General features: G+C 37.9%; 2 pseudogenes; both read left to right on the forward strand.

Moving 5' to 3' along the window:
- Positions 1–6,520: 6,520 nt before the first annotated feature.
- LOC109457574 (calreticulin pseudogene) lies at positions 6,521–7,792 on the forward strand (annotated as a pseudogene).
- Positions 7,793–11,271: 3,479 nt separating this feature from the next.
- Positions 11,272–11,448, forward strand: LOC109457571 (large ribosomal subunit protein eL38 pseudogene; annotated as a pseudogene).
- The last annotated feature ends 596 nt before the right edge of the window (positions 11,449–12,044 follow it).

Below are 12,044 nucleotides of genomic sequence, written 5' to 3' on the forward strand. Positions count from 1 at the left end.
AGCCGGGGGAAAAAAGTCAGTAACCTACAAAGGAAAGCCAATTAGATTATCATCAGATTTTTCAGCAGAAACTCTACAAGTCAGGAGGGAGTGGAATGAAATATTCAAACTATTGAAAGAGGGAAATTATAAGCCAAGAATAATATATCCAGCAAAGATATCCTTTAGATATGAAGGAGGAATAAAGACCTTTCGAGACATACAGAAGCTGAGGGAATTTTCTAACAAGAATCACTGAAGGAGGCTATTTGACTTGAACAAAAAAAGCAAAAGCTCTACATTCAGGAACACGACAGGGCTGTCCCTTATCGCCTCTACCTTTCAACATAGTATTAGAAGTCCTAACCAGAGCAACCAGGCGAGAGAAAGAAATAAAAGACATCCAAATAGGTAATGAAGAAGTTAAATTGTCACTTTTTCCAGATGACATAATGCTATATATAGAAAACGCTAAAGAGTCCACCAGAAAGCTATTAGAAACAATAAGCAAATACAGTAAAGTTGCCAGTTACAAAATCAGTGTGCAAAAGTCTGTTCTGTTCCTATATACTAAAAATGAAATCTCAGAAAAAGAAATTAAACAAATCCAATTCAGTCCTACAACTAGACTGAGAAACAATGGCTTAAAAACCGGCGGGGGGGGGGGGGAAGGGGAGGGTGGCAGGCAGGGGCAAAAAAACAAACAAAAACAAACCAAAAAACAATTCCTTTTGCAATTGCAACAAAAAGGGTAAAATACCTAGGAATAAATTTAATCAAGGATGTGAAAGACCTATACATTGAAAGCTATTATATAAGACATTTTTAAAAGAAATTGAAGAAGACACAAAGAAATGGAAAGACATTCCATGTTCATGGATTGGGAAAATCAGCATAGTTAAAATGGCCATATTACCCAAAACAATATACAGATTTAATGCAATCCCCATCAAAATTCCAATGGCATTTTTTAAAGAATAGAACAAAAAATCATCAGATTTGTATGGAACCACAAAAGACCCCGAATAGCAAAAGCAATCTTAAAAAAAAAACAGCAGTGCTGGAGGTATCACACTCCCTGACTTCAGCTTATGCTACAGGGAAACAATAATCAAAACAGTACGGTATTGGCAGAAAAACAGACATACAGACCAATGGAATAAAATTGAGAACCCAGAAATTAACCCACATAAATATGGATAGATAATTTTCAACAAAGAAGCCAAAAACATACAATGGAGAAAAGACAGCCTCTTCAATAAATGGTGTTGAGAGAATTGGAAAGCCACATGCGAAAGAATGAAACTGGACTGCTATCTGTCACTGTGTACTAAAATTAACTCAAAATAGATCAAAGACCTAAACATAAGACCTCAAACAATAAACTGTATAGAAGAAAACATAGCTACTACTGAACTTATGGACCTTGTGTTCAAAGAGCATTTTATGTATTTGACTTCAGAGGCACGGTAAGTAAAAGCTAAAACAAATGAATAGGACTATATTGAACTAAAAAGCTTTTGCACAGCAAAATAAACTATCGACAAAAAAAGAGGCAACCAACTGAATGGGAGAAGATTTTTGCAAACACCTCCAATAAGGAGATAATATCCAAAATATATAAGGAACTCATACAACTCAATAACTAAAGAAAAAGAAAGACTCCAATTTAAAACAACAAAAGAACAAGACAAACAAATGAGAAACAGAAACTCATAGACACAGACAATAGTTTAGTGGTTGCCAGAGGGTAACGGGGGCGGGGGGTGGGGGGTGGGAGATGAGGGTAAGGGGGATCGAATATATGGTGATGGAAGGAGAACTGACTCTGGGTGATGAACACACAATGGGATTTATAGATGATGTAATACAGAATTGTACACCTGAAATCTGTGTAATTTTACTAACAATTGTCACCCCAATAAATTTAATAAAATAAAAAATAATAAAAAAAATGGGCAGAGGATCTAAACAGACATTTCTCCAAAGAGGACATACAAATGGTCAATAGACATAATGAAAAAATGTTCAACATCACTAATCATCAGACAAATGCAGATAAAAACCATGATGAGATATCACCTCACCCCAATCAGAATGGCTATCATCAACAAGATAAATAATAAGAAGTGTTGGGAAAAAAAAAAAAAAAAAAAAAAGAAGTGTTGGAAAGGCTGTGGAGAAAAAAGAACTCTCATACAGTGGTGGAAATGGAGATTGGTGCAACCGCTATGGAAGGCAGTACGGAGATTCCTCAAAAAATTAAAACTAGAATTACCTACCATATGACCCAGCAATCCCTCTCTTGAGTATCTACCAAAAAAAATCTGAAAACATTTATCCGTAAAGATATACATACTCTGATGTTCATTGCAGCTTTATTTACAATAGCCAAGGCATGAAAACAAGCAAAGTATCTTTCGATATATGAATGGATAAAGAAGATGTGGTATATATACACAATGGAATACTATTCTGCCATAAAAAAGATGAAATAGTTCCATTTGGGACAACATGGATGAATCTTGAGATTATAATGCTAAGCGAAATAAGTCAAACAGAAAAAGTGGAAAAGCATTTGATTTCACTGATATGTGGGATGTAAAACTGAAAGCAACAAAGGAACAGGACAAACAAATAAAAAACAAAAACTCACAGACAGACAATTTACCACAGGGGAGGGAGTGAGGGGGGTAGAAGATGAGGGTAAGGGGGATCAAATATATGGTGATGGAAGCAGAACTGACTCTGGGTGGTGAACACACAATGTGATTTATAGATGATGTAATACAGAATTGTACACCTGAAACCTATGTAACTTTGCTAACAATTGTCACCCCAATAAACTTTCATGTAAAAAAAATGTCTATTTCTTACTCATTGTAACCAGCACTGCTTATCTTCAATCATGATTATTATTGTAACTCTGTCCCTCCATGTAATAAACATATTCCTTGTGATTATTTCTTTCTATATATCAGTTTCCTTTCTTTCCTATTCTCTCCTTTCCTTAAGGGGCAATGCACCACTTTGGTGTTCTTCAATGGGGAACAAAATTTAGGCATAGAATAGGATGTGAGAAGTCAGAAAACATTGTTGCTTCCCCCCAAAGGATGAATTCTGCTCTTTTCTTTTTCCCATAACCTTGATTAAGCACTTAAAAGAATCAAAAAAAGAAGCTATAAACACTTTGTGTTTCTAGTCATTAAACTACACCTGTTAAAAACAACAAAATGTAGAGTGAAAAGCTTTCAAACTAGTTATAGATTATTTTCTGTAGTATGGCAGAATATGTGTGTGTGTGTGTGTGTGTGTGTGTGTGTGTGTGTGTGTATTCACCCATTCCCCAAATTGATAAAAGCTTATTTTAAACTTTGTCCATTTTTTTAGTCTAAAAATAGTCTTTTCAGTGTAATAGCTTCCAATCTCTATTAAAAGGATCATTAATTTGATAAAGGAAAAGGAAGATGTAAAGCTGAATATAGAACATCTACTTCCATTCTTGCCAATCATATTAAAAAACAAAACAACAACAACAACAAAAAAAAACCCACCCTGGAATGCATTCTATTAATGATATTCAAGCTACACAGGAAGTTACAGTCTAGAGCACTCCACTGAGAAACGATCCATGCATAATCATAACTGCTTTGAAGAGACAGCATGCTTCAGGTGTCTTATACCCTGATTGTCATAGAAGTGCTGTCCCATAAAGACTTCACTCACAGAAACCCTGGTCCAGTCCTCTGCCAAGCTTAAGTTTTTGTGAAAGACATTGGAATTGGGGAAAATAAAAAGAGCTCACGGTGACTTAGGTTTCAGAGCCCAGTAAAGGCATAATTGGTACCAGTCTATAAAATTATTAGTTAAGCAGCTTTGATAATACAATTTTATACAATTGCTGCTAAGGAAACATTTGTTCCAAATTACCAATAGTATGCATTTTAGAATATAAACGTTGGGGGAATTCATTTATACTTAACAATTCCAGAATATAGAATGCTTTGGCAAACGTTATCGTTTATAAAAGTACGTTCCTATTGGCTCTTGATATTGCTTTAAACCCTCACCCATCACGGAAGCATGTTTTCCTTTTTTGTAATCTATTCTGACATGGTGTATATATGTGTGTGGCATGTGTGTATGCAGCGTGAAATTCCCTCTGGAGATCATTGGTTTTTGTACCTGTGGCAAGAATAAAATTACCACATCAAACTCAGGTTGCAAAAAGTCATTTATTACTTCTACTCTTCTAAAGAGACCTACCGTATTTCCCCGAAACAAAGACCAGGTCTTATACTAATTTTTGCTCCAAAAGATTCATTAGGGCTTATTTTCAGGGGATGTCTTATTTTTCATGTACAACAACCTATATTTATTCATGTATAGCAATCTACATTTATTCATGTACAAAAATCTATATTTGTTCAAATACAGTCATGTCATCTTTTTCTGGAACATTGTCATAACTCTCCAAACCCCGAATTCCTGCTTGAATTTCTTGAGACTCCATTTCCTATAAAACCATTGGCCCCAATCTCTCATATCCAGCAATAGAGCTCTCCTTAAATGAGCACTTCTTGTCCATGTAGCCTGCTCGTAGTGCATTGGCAACACAGCTGTCAGTGATTTTATCCCATGAATTTTTCACCAAGTCACGACCTCTTGCAGGCTAGGCTTCACAAAGTTTCCACACTGATTTCTCTCCACGCTATTTTCAATGTAGTCATTGATTTCCATGTGCAAATGGTCCTTGAATGACTTGTTTATTGCAATATCAAGAGTCTGGAGATGGGCAGTCATTCCTGCGGGAATTATTATTTGATCTATTCTTCTCTCTGCAAGGAAGTTCTTCATGTCTTTAGCGCAGTGAGTGCTGGCTGAATCCCAGACTAGCAGACCTCTTTGGCCACTTTGCAAAACAAGTGGCAGTATTAAATCGACCCACTTCCTCATAACTGCTTGTGTGCACCAGGCTTTTTCAGTTTCAAGAACATAAATGCCTGAAACACGTTCAACCTTATCTTTTTTGCCCTTAGTGATGATTAGAGGTGGGGCTTTCTTTCCATCCAGACGAATTGCCAAAATACAGGTAACACGTGCACCTTTATAACCAGTGGAGGGAATGTAGATTGACAAAGCATCCCTCTGATCAATTGTCATTTGAGGTCCTTGGCCCATAAACACTCCAGTTTCATTTATAACAATCATGATGGAGAGTGGTATTTAGAAAAGTCAATGCCATCAACAAAGGACTTGAATGCAAGTGCACGTTTAATAACTTCACTATCTTCCAGCTTGAACAGTGTTGTCCATCTTAGAAACAGTTCATATCACTGAAGGAAGCCATCTAGCCAGTGTTGTGATTCTTTGAATTCTTCTGGGGCTATTTCTAACTGTGGTGCCATTGCAAGGGCAAATGCTTGAATATCAGCCCTGCACACAACCAAAGCCTTTGCTCTCCTGTCAGCAATCCATTCACAGATGATGTCTTCCAACTCAGAAAGTAATGGTTGCTGACCTGATCCACACTTGCGCTTCTCAGCATTTCCTCGATCACCTGTTGACTGAGGTTATCGTACTCTGCTCACCATTTGCAGACCATTCAAAGATCCAACTTCTTTGCTTTGCAGAAAGCCATAAGTTTCTTGCCCTGGGAGTCCTCCACGATTCCTTTCTTGTACTCAACGGAATAGCTCTTTCTTTCTGCACTCATCTTGTCTGGGGGTCAAAATATTATTCCTTTAAATCTACCATTAAATCAGTGCTAATTGAAGACTTATGAGACAGGAGTGGCAAAAAAATGATGACAGTTAAGAATTATGGTCCACACAAAAGCGACAAAAAATTGCAGGCACCAAAATTCAGAAAACGTTTGTTTATTTCACATGAGTGCATTAAGTATGTCCATTACAACACACGACATATTGAATTATCAAGATTCATATTAGACACAACTGCGTTTGTTTGTTATCAAGTGCGCACGTTATTCATACATTGTGTCTGGACTCCGATTGGTCATTCGGCAATAAGTTTCGAGTTCATCTGTTTACATAGGCGTTTATCTCTCGTCCAAAGGTGCCTGCTTGGGTATTTACAAACACTTAACTATAATTTATATTATCACTTATTTTAAGTATTAATGTCAATATTATTTATTTATATTTGATTATATATTATTATTATTATTATTTTATAATTCAATACATCTGTCGTGTGTTGCAATGGACGTACTAAATGTGTCCATCTGAGTGACAATCTTAACAGGGACTTATTTTGGGGGTAGGGTTTATATTATGAGCATCCTGAAAAGTACTAGGGCTTATTTTCTGGTTAGGTCTTATTTCCAGGGAAATACAGTGTAAGCCAGTGGAAAGGCAAACCACTAAACCACTGACTAGAAGACAATGTTTTTAGCTCATTTATCTAATACAGGACTTGTATGCAGAATATATAAAAAGCTCTCAAAACTCAATAATAAAGAAACAAGCCAATTAAAACTGGACACTTCAACAAATGGACAGACACTTCAACAAAGAAGATGGGATGGTGGTCCCTGGGGCAGAGCTGCTGTAGGAGCCCCCCTTACCCACATGCCCACCTCAGCTCCGGTGCTGCTACCCCAGCCACGGTGCTGCTACCCCAGCCACCGCTGCTCTGCCTTCTCTATCTGGCTGCTGTCGAGCCCATTCTCGCCTCTGAGGAGCACTTTGTGGATTCAGACATGTGGACCAACCGATGGCTCAATCCAAACACAAGTCAGATTTTGTCAAATTTTTCCTCAGTGCCAGGAATTTCTACTGTCACCAGAACAAAGATAAAGGGCTGCAGACGAACCAGGATGCCCGTTTTTATGCCCTGCCCTGCTGGCCAGATGCCAGCCCTTATCCACGAGGACCACACTGGGTGGTGCACTTCCCCGGTAAACACAAGCAGAACATCGACTGTGGGGGTGGCTACCTGAAGCTATTTCTGAATTGTTTGGACCAGACAGACGTGCACGGAGAGTCCCAATACAACACCTTGTTTGGCCCTGACATCTGCTCGCCGGCACTAGAAGGCTCAGGTCCTCTTCAATTGCGAGGGCAAGAACATGCTAGACAGTAAGGACATGCGTTGCAAGGATGATGAATTCACACGCCGTACACACTGACGGTGAGGCCCCATAACACCTAAGAGGTGAGGATTGACAACAACCAGGTGGAGTCGGGCTCCCTGGAGGACGATTGGGACTTCCTGCCGCCCAAGAAGATAAAGGACCCTGGTGCTTCGAAGCCCGAGGCTTGGGGTGAGCGGGCCAAGACTGATGACCACACAGACACCAAACCTGAGGACGTGGACAGGCCTGAGCACACTCCTGACCCCAACGTTAAAAAGCCCGAGAACTGGGAAAAAGAGATAGAGAATGGGGACAACTGGTGATTCTAACCCAGAACACAAGGGCGAGTGAAAGCCCCGTACACTGACAACGCAGATTGCAGGGGCAGCTGGATCCACGCGGAGACCGACAACCCCGAGTGTTCTTCTGGGAGCAATGCCTACGCCTGTGAAAACTTCGCAGAGCTGGGTCTAGGCGTCTGGCAGGTCATGGCTGCAGCATCCGAGGCAACTGCCTCATCACCGTAGATGAGGCGTCTGCCAAGGGCTTCGGCAAGGATGCGTGGGGGTCGCAAAGGCTGCAGAAAGGCAAATGAAGGGCAAGTGGGAAGAGGAGCAGTGGGGAAGGGGGAAGGAAGAGGCCAAGAAGAGCAAGGAGGAGGCGGGCGAGGACGAAGAGGAGGACACGGAAGATGCTGCCGCTGGGCAGGCCTAGGATGAGCGGGACCCGCCACATGGCCGCTTCCAGGACTGGACCCAGCCTGAGCGCCCTGCAGCAGAGCCGGCGGTGCCAAGTAACGTCTCGCTGAGACTAGAGAACTTTCCTTTTTTTTCCAGGAGGGTTCGAATTTGGAGTTGATTTTGGTTTTGTTCCCCCTTCCTCTTTTTTCTTCTTTCTTTTTTTTTTTTTTTTTTTGGACTGGTGTTTTATTCCTGATTCTACTTCAGCCCTCACTTCTGGCCTCATCTTTCTTGACATTTTGCCTTCTTCTTTCCCCTTCTCTCCTCAGATCCCTTAGTCTCCTTCCAACCAGGGGCATGGGGTGTGGAGGAGAAGCCCCAGGACGGGCCAGAGATTCCAGCTGCTCTCCTTCCTGGACCTCAGAAGGGGGCAGGATAGAGGTTGGTGCCCCAGTCCCCCAGCACTGAGGAAGAATAGAACTCTTAGGATCCCAGCTCCGACCCCTACCCCTACCCCACCCCCCTTCATTCCTGCCCCCAGAACTGGGGCACTGCTGGGTGGGGCAGTGTGTTCTAGCTCAGCTCACACTGAGAATATAAGAACTACAAACAAAATTTCTACTAAATTAAGTTTTGTGTCTAAAAGAGAAAAAGATAGATTGGCAAATAATACATGAAAAAAGATGCACAGCATGTTTTGGAATTAGGGAATTGCAAATTAAACCCACAATACAATCCTACTAGAATGATTAAATTTATAAGGCCTAATCCTATTGTTGATAAGATGTGAAAGGACTGAAATTCTCTTACATAGCTAGTAAGAATGTCAAATGGTTCAACCACTTTGGAAAATAATTTGACAGTTTTCTTTAAGTTAAATACACATACACCTACCATATGACCCAGCCATTCTACTCCTAGTTTACTGAAGAAGAGTGAAGCATACAAAGACTTGTACATGAATATTTAAAATTGCTTTATTTTTAATAGCCCTTAACTGGAAACAACTCTTATGTCCATAAACCCATAAATGGATGAAGAAAAATGGAATACTGCTCAGCAAGAAAAATAAATTATTGACATATGCAACATGAATGGATCTCAAAAGCATTATGCTGAGTGAAAAGAGTCAGAACCCTCTTCCTCAAAAAGTGTACATACTAAGTTTAATTCAATTTATGTAAAATTCTAGACAAATACAAACTAATCTATAGTAAGAGAAAGCATGTCAATGGTTGGCTGTGGCTGCTAGAAGCAGGCAGATACAGAAAGGAGGGATTAGAAAGGGGTATGAGGAAACTTTTGCATATATACTTATCGTTTTGCTTATGGTGTTGGTTTTACAGGTGTATACATATGTCAAATCTTACGAAATTATACACTTTAATTAAATATACGCAGTTTATTTCATATCAACTACATCTCAATAAAACAATTAATATCTTATTTATTATTTTCCCACTCCAGAGGCCATGGAAAAATCTAATACCAATTTTTATAGCAAACTGGTCCATTGCAGGATCATGTGTCATTTTTAAGAACATCATCCAAGGGCATGACACTTTTATGCTTCAGTCCATATTAATTAGATCTGAGCTGGCCATTGTCTGAGTCACTTTTATGCAGGAATACTTTATGTTAACTCCTACAATATTTGTCATGAACATTTACATTTCTCATGACAGTGACACATATATATCCAGTAGCAAATTACACAATTTGTATGTGATTGATTTTTTTCAACATTCATGACCTTAGTTAATTTTATAACTACTTATAGAGATTATGTGAACAAACACTTAGTTGACCTTACAACTAATATGTCGAAACTAAATGTAAACAACTGTAATAATATACACGCATTGAAAACCATAAAAGTAAGTATACATGTTGGTGTTTTCATGTATCCAGAAATATGTTTGCAATAGAAATAAATGCATAATTATGTGATTAAACAATTTCTTAAGATTCTTGTTCTCTGCTTGTGCCTTCACTTTTAAGCCTGGCATTGACACACACTAAATGTTCAATAAATGCCATATTTCTTCATCTGATGTAATCAGCAAGTTCGCTTTTCTAGGAAAGTGACTTCATTGGGTAACTTGAAATTCTATTTTGTACTAGTACCATAACTTCTTCACCCATTATTTATTTTGGATGCATAGCATCTATAATGCATTGCTTACATTTTTACCTTCTATCCAGAGCATATGTGCTCATATGCAACTTAATCCAGCATTTATTGAGGATATAAAAATCTTCGCAATTTTAGTAATGAATAATTTGAGCTATTCAGAAAGGTTAAGTTGCTTTCTGCAAAATTTATAAAACTGAAATGTGAAAAAGGGATCTGAACTTAGGTCCGTCAGATCCAAAACTTTCAAATCTGCCCTGCTCCTTCCCTTCTGCAAACTAAAACGAGTTAGGTACAATGATATCTAAGTTTCATTCTAGTGAAATCAATATATGGAAAAGGATAGCATTAATTAAATAAAGTTTGAATGAATTATTCTCTGAAATTGACAAGATAATTTTATAGTTATCTATGAATGCAGGTAGAATCACTATACAGGCACACTCTAGTCAACAACTAGAAATATATATATATATATATATATATATATATATATATATATATATATATATGTTAAAAAAACTTTCATCCCATAAAACGTCAATGATTTGATAATATACATACTATATATATAGGGACTCAAGTACTTGTTATATAAATCATGACTTCTAAATTATTTTATAAAATTTCAGTTTGTTGATTTACTGCATTTTGATGGTCTCTTTTTCATTTCTATTTTTAGAAATAAAGAAAACTTGTGTTTCACTGTTCTTTAACTTTCTTTTTGTGCGTTTTTTCAATAAACACTGAGGGCCTATGAATCAGGTGATGGGCTTTTAATTTACCATGAAATACACACTATTAATACCTTCTTTCATCCCAAGTTGAAATCCCTTAGGTCTGAAGCTTAAAATCATGACCGTGTTTATAAAATAACCTTTGATTCACATCAGTTTGCCAGGTTAAAAATAAAATACCTTGTGAGAAAGTTTTCTGCTCTTGGCAAAGGATTTGAAACTTTATTTGGAATTATTGTAAATGTCTTTGAATCTGTGTTTATTGATTCCACATGATTATAGCCCTATGTGGTCAAAATGCATCAGGATTCCTGCTCTGGGGAAAAAGCCCACATGGCTTTATACTTGAACATCTTTCCAGTTGAACTTTAGTTTGGCTTGCAAGCATGTTTTTGAGATTTTTTTCCTTCATAATTTGTTTTGACCTTTCATTTTTCTTATTCTTATCTACGAGCTTGTGTGAGTGAGCTTTCCACAGTAGAGGTTTTGAGTAATTCTTTTTATATCTATATAGAATATTTTATATTTCCCTATTAAGTTAAATATATTTTGCTTCAAATGCTAATGTTTACTGTTTGTTTCCTCCTCCTTGCATCTTGCTGCTTGCTGTGTGGGCCGCGGTTCTCCACTCGTCTCATAGCCATGCCTTGCAAAATTGAGGAAATCAAGGACTTTCTGCTCACAGCCAGTTGAAAGGACGATAAATCTGTCAAGATCAAGAAGTTTACAGTTCGATACCTTTACTCTTTCGCTATCACAGAAGGCAGAGAAACTGAAGCAGTCCTGCCACCAGGTTTGGCAGTGAAGGAGCTGAAATAACCAGACGTGCTGATTTGAATTGTATTAAAATTTTAAAAATAAAAAAATAAAAAAAATTAATGTTTATATTTCAGACCACATATACAAATGTGTTTTCTAATAGTATCCTACCCCATTGTTGTTTACCTTTGAATTATTTTAACTTTTGCAATTCATCCATGAATCATAGCAGAGGAACCAAAAAATAGAGATCTGTAACTTTCAATTTAGCCATGTAAAATTAGGAAGTTTTACAAGGGAAGATATTTGTGAAAAATCATATAATCAGGACTAGTTCCATTGTGATAATAAAAGCAAAATCCAGCAACCGCCAGAAAATTACAAAAAGAAACACAAAAAGTGAAATATTCATCATGCCACTGTAAAAATGTAACGGGAACTGGCAGAGTTCTGGGGTTGCGGAAGACAGCTAAAGTCTGCACAGCATTGGTCTCACCTCTGAAAGCCTCAGGAAATACTAGAGACAGAGATCAGGGTTCCGTCTACACTGCCATGTTGCACCCATCATGTTGAGTTGAAGATTTGGTCATTGAGATCTGAGTACATAGATTGACACTTGGTTTGTTTTTGGTTTTGTTTGTTATTTTGTCCATGCA

This window comes from Rhinolophus sinicus, chromosome 17, assembly GCF_057876585.1.
Source record: "Rhinolophus sinicus isolate RSI-liver-muscle chromosome 17, RSI-T2T, whole genome shotgun sequence".
In the NCBI taxonomy this organism is placed as follows: domain Eukaryota; kingdom Metazoa; phylum Chordata; class Mammalia; order Chiroptera; family Rhinolophidae; genus Rhinolophus; species Rhinolophus sinicus.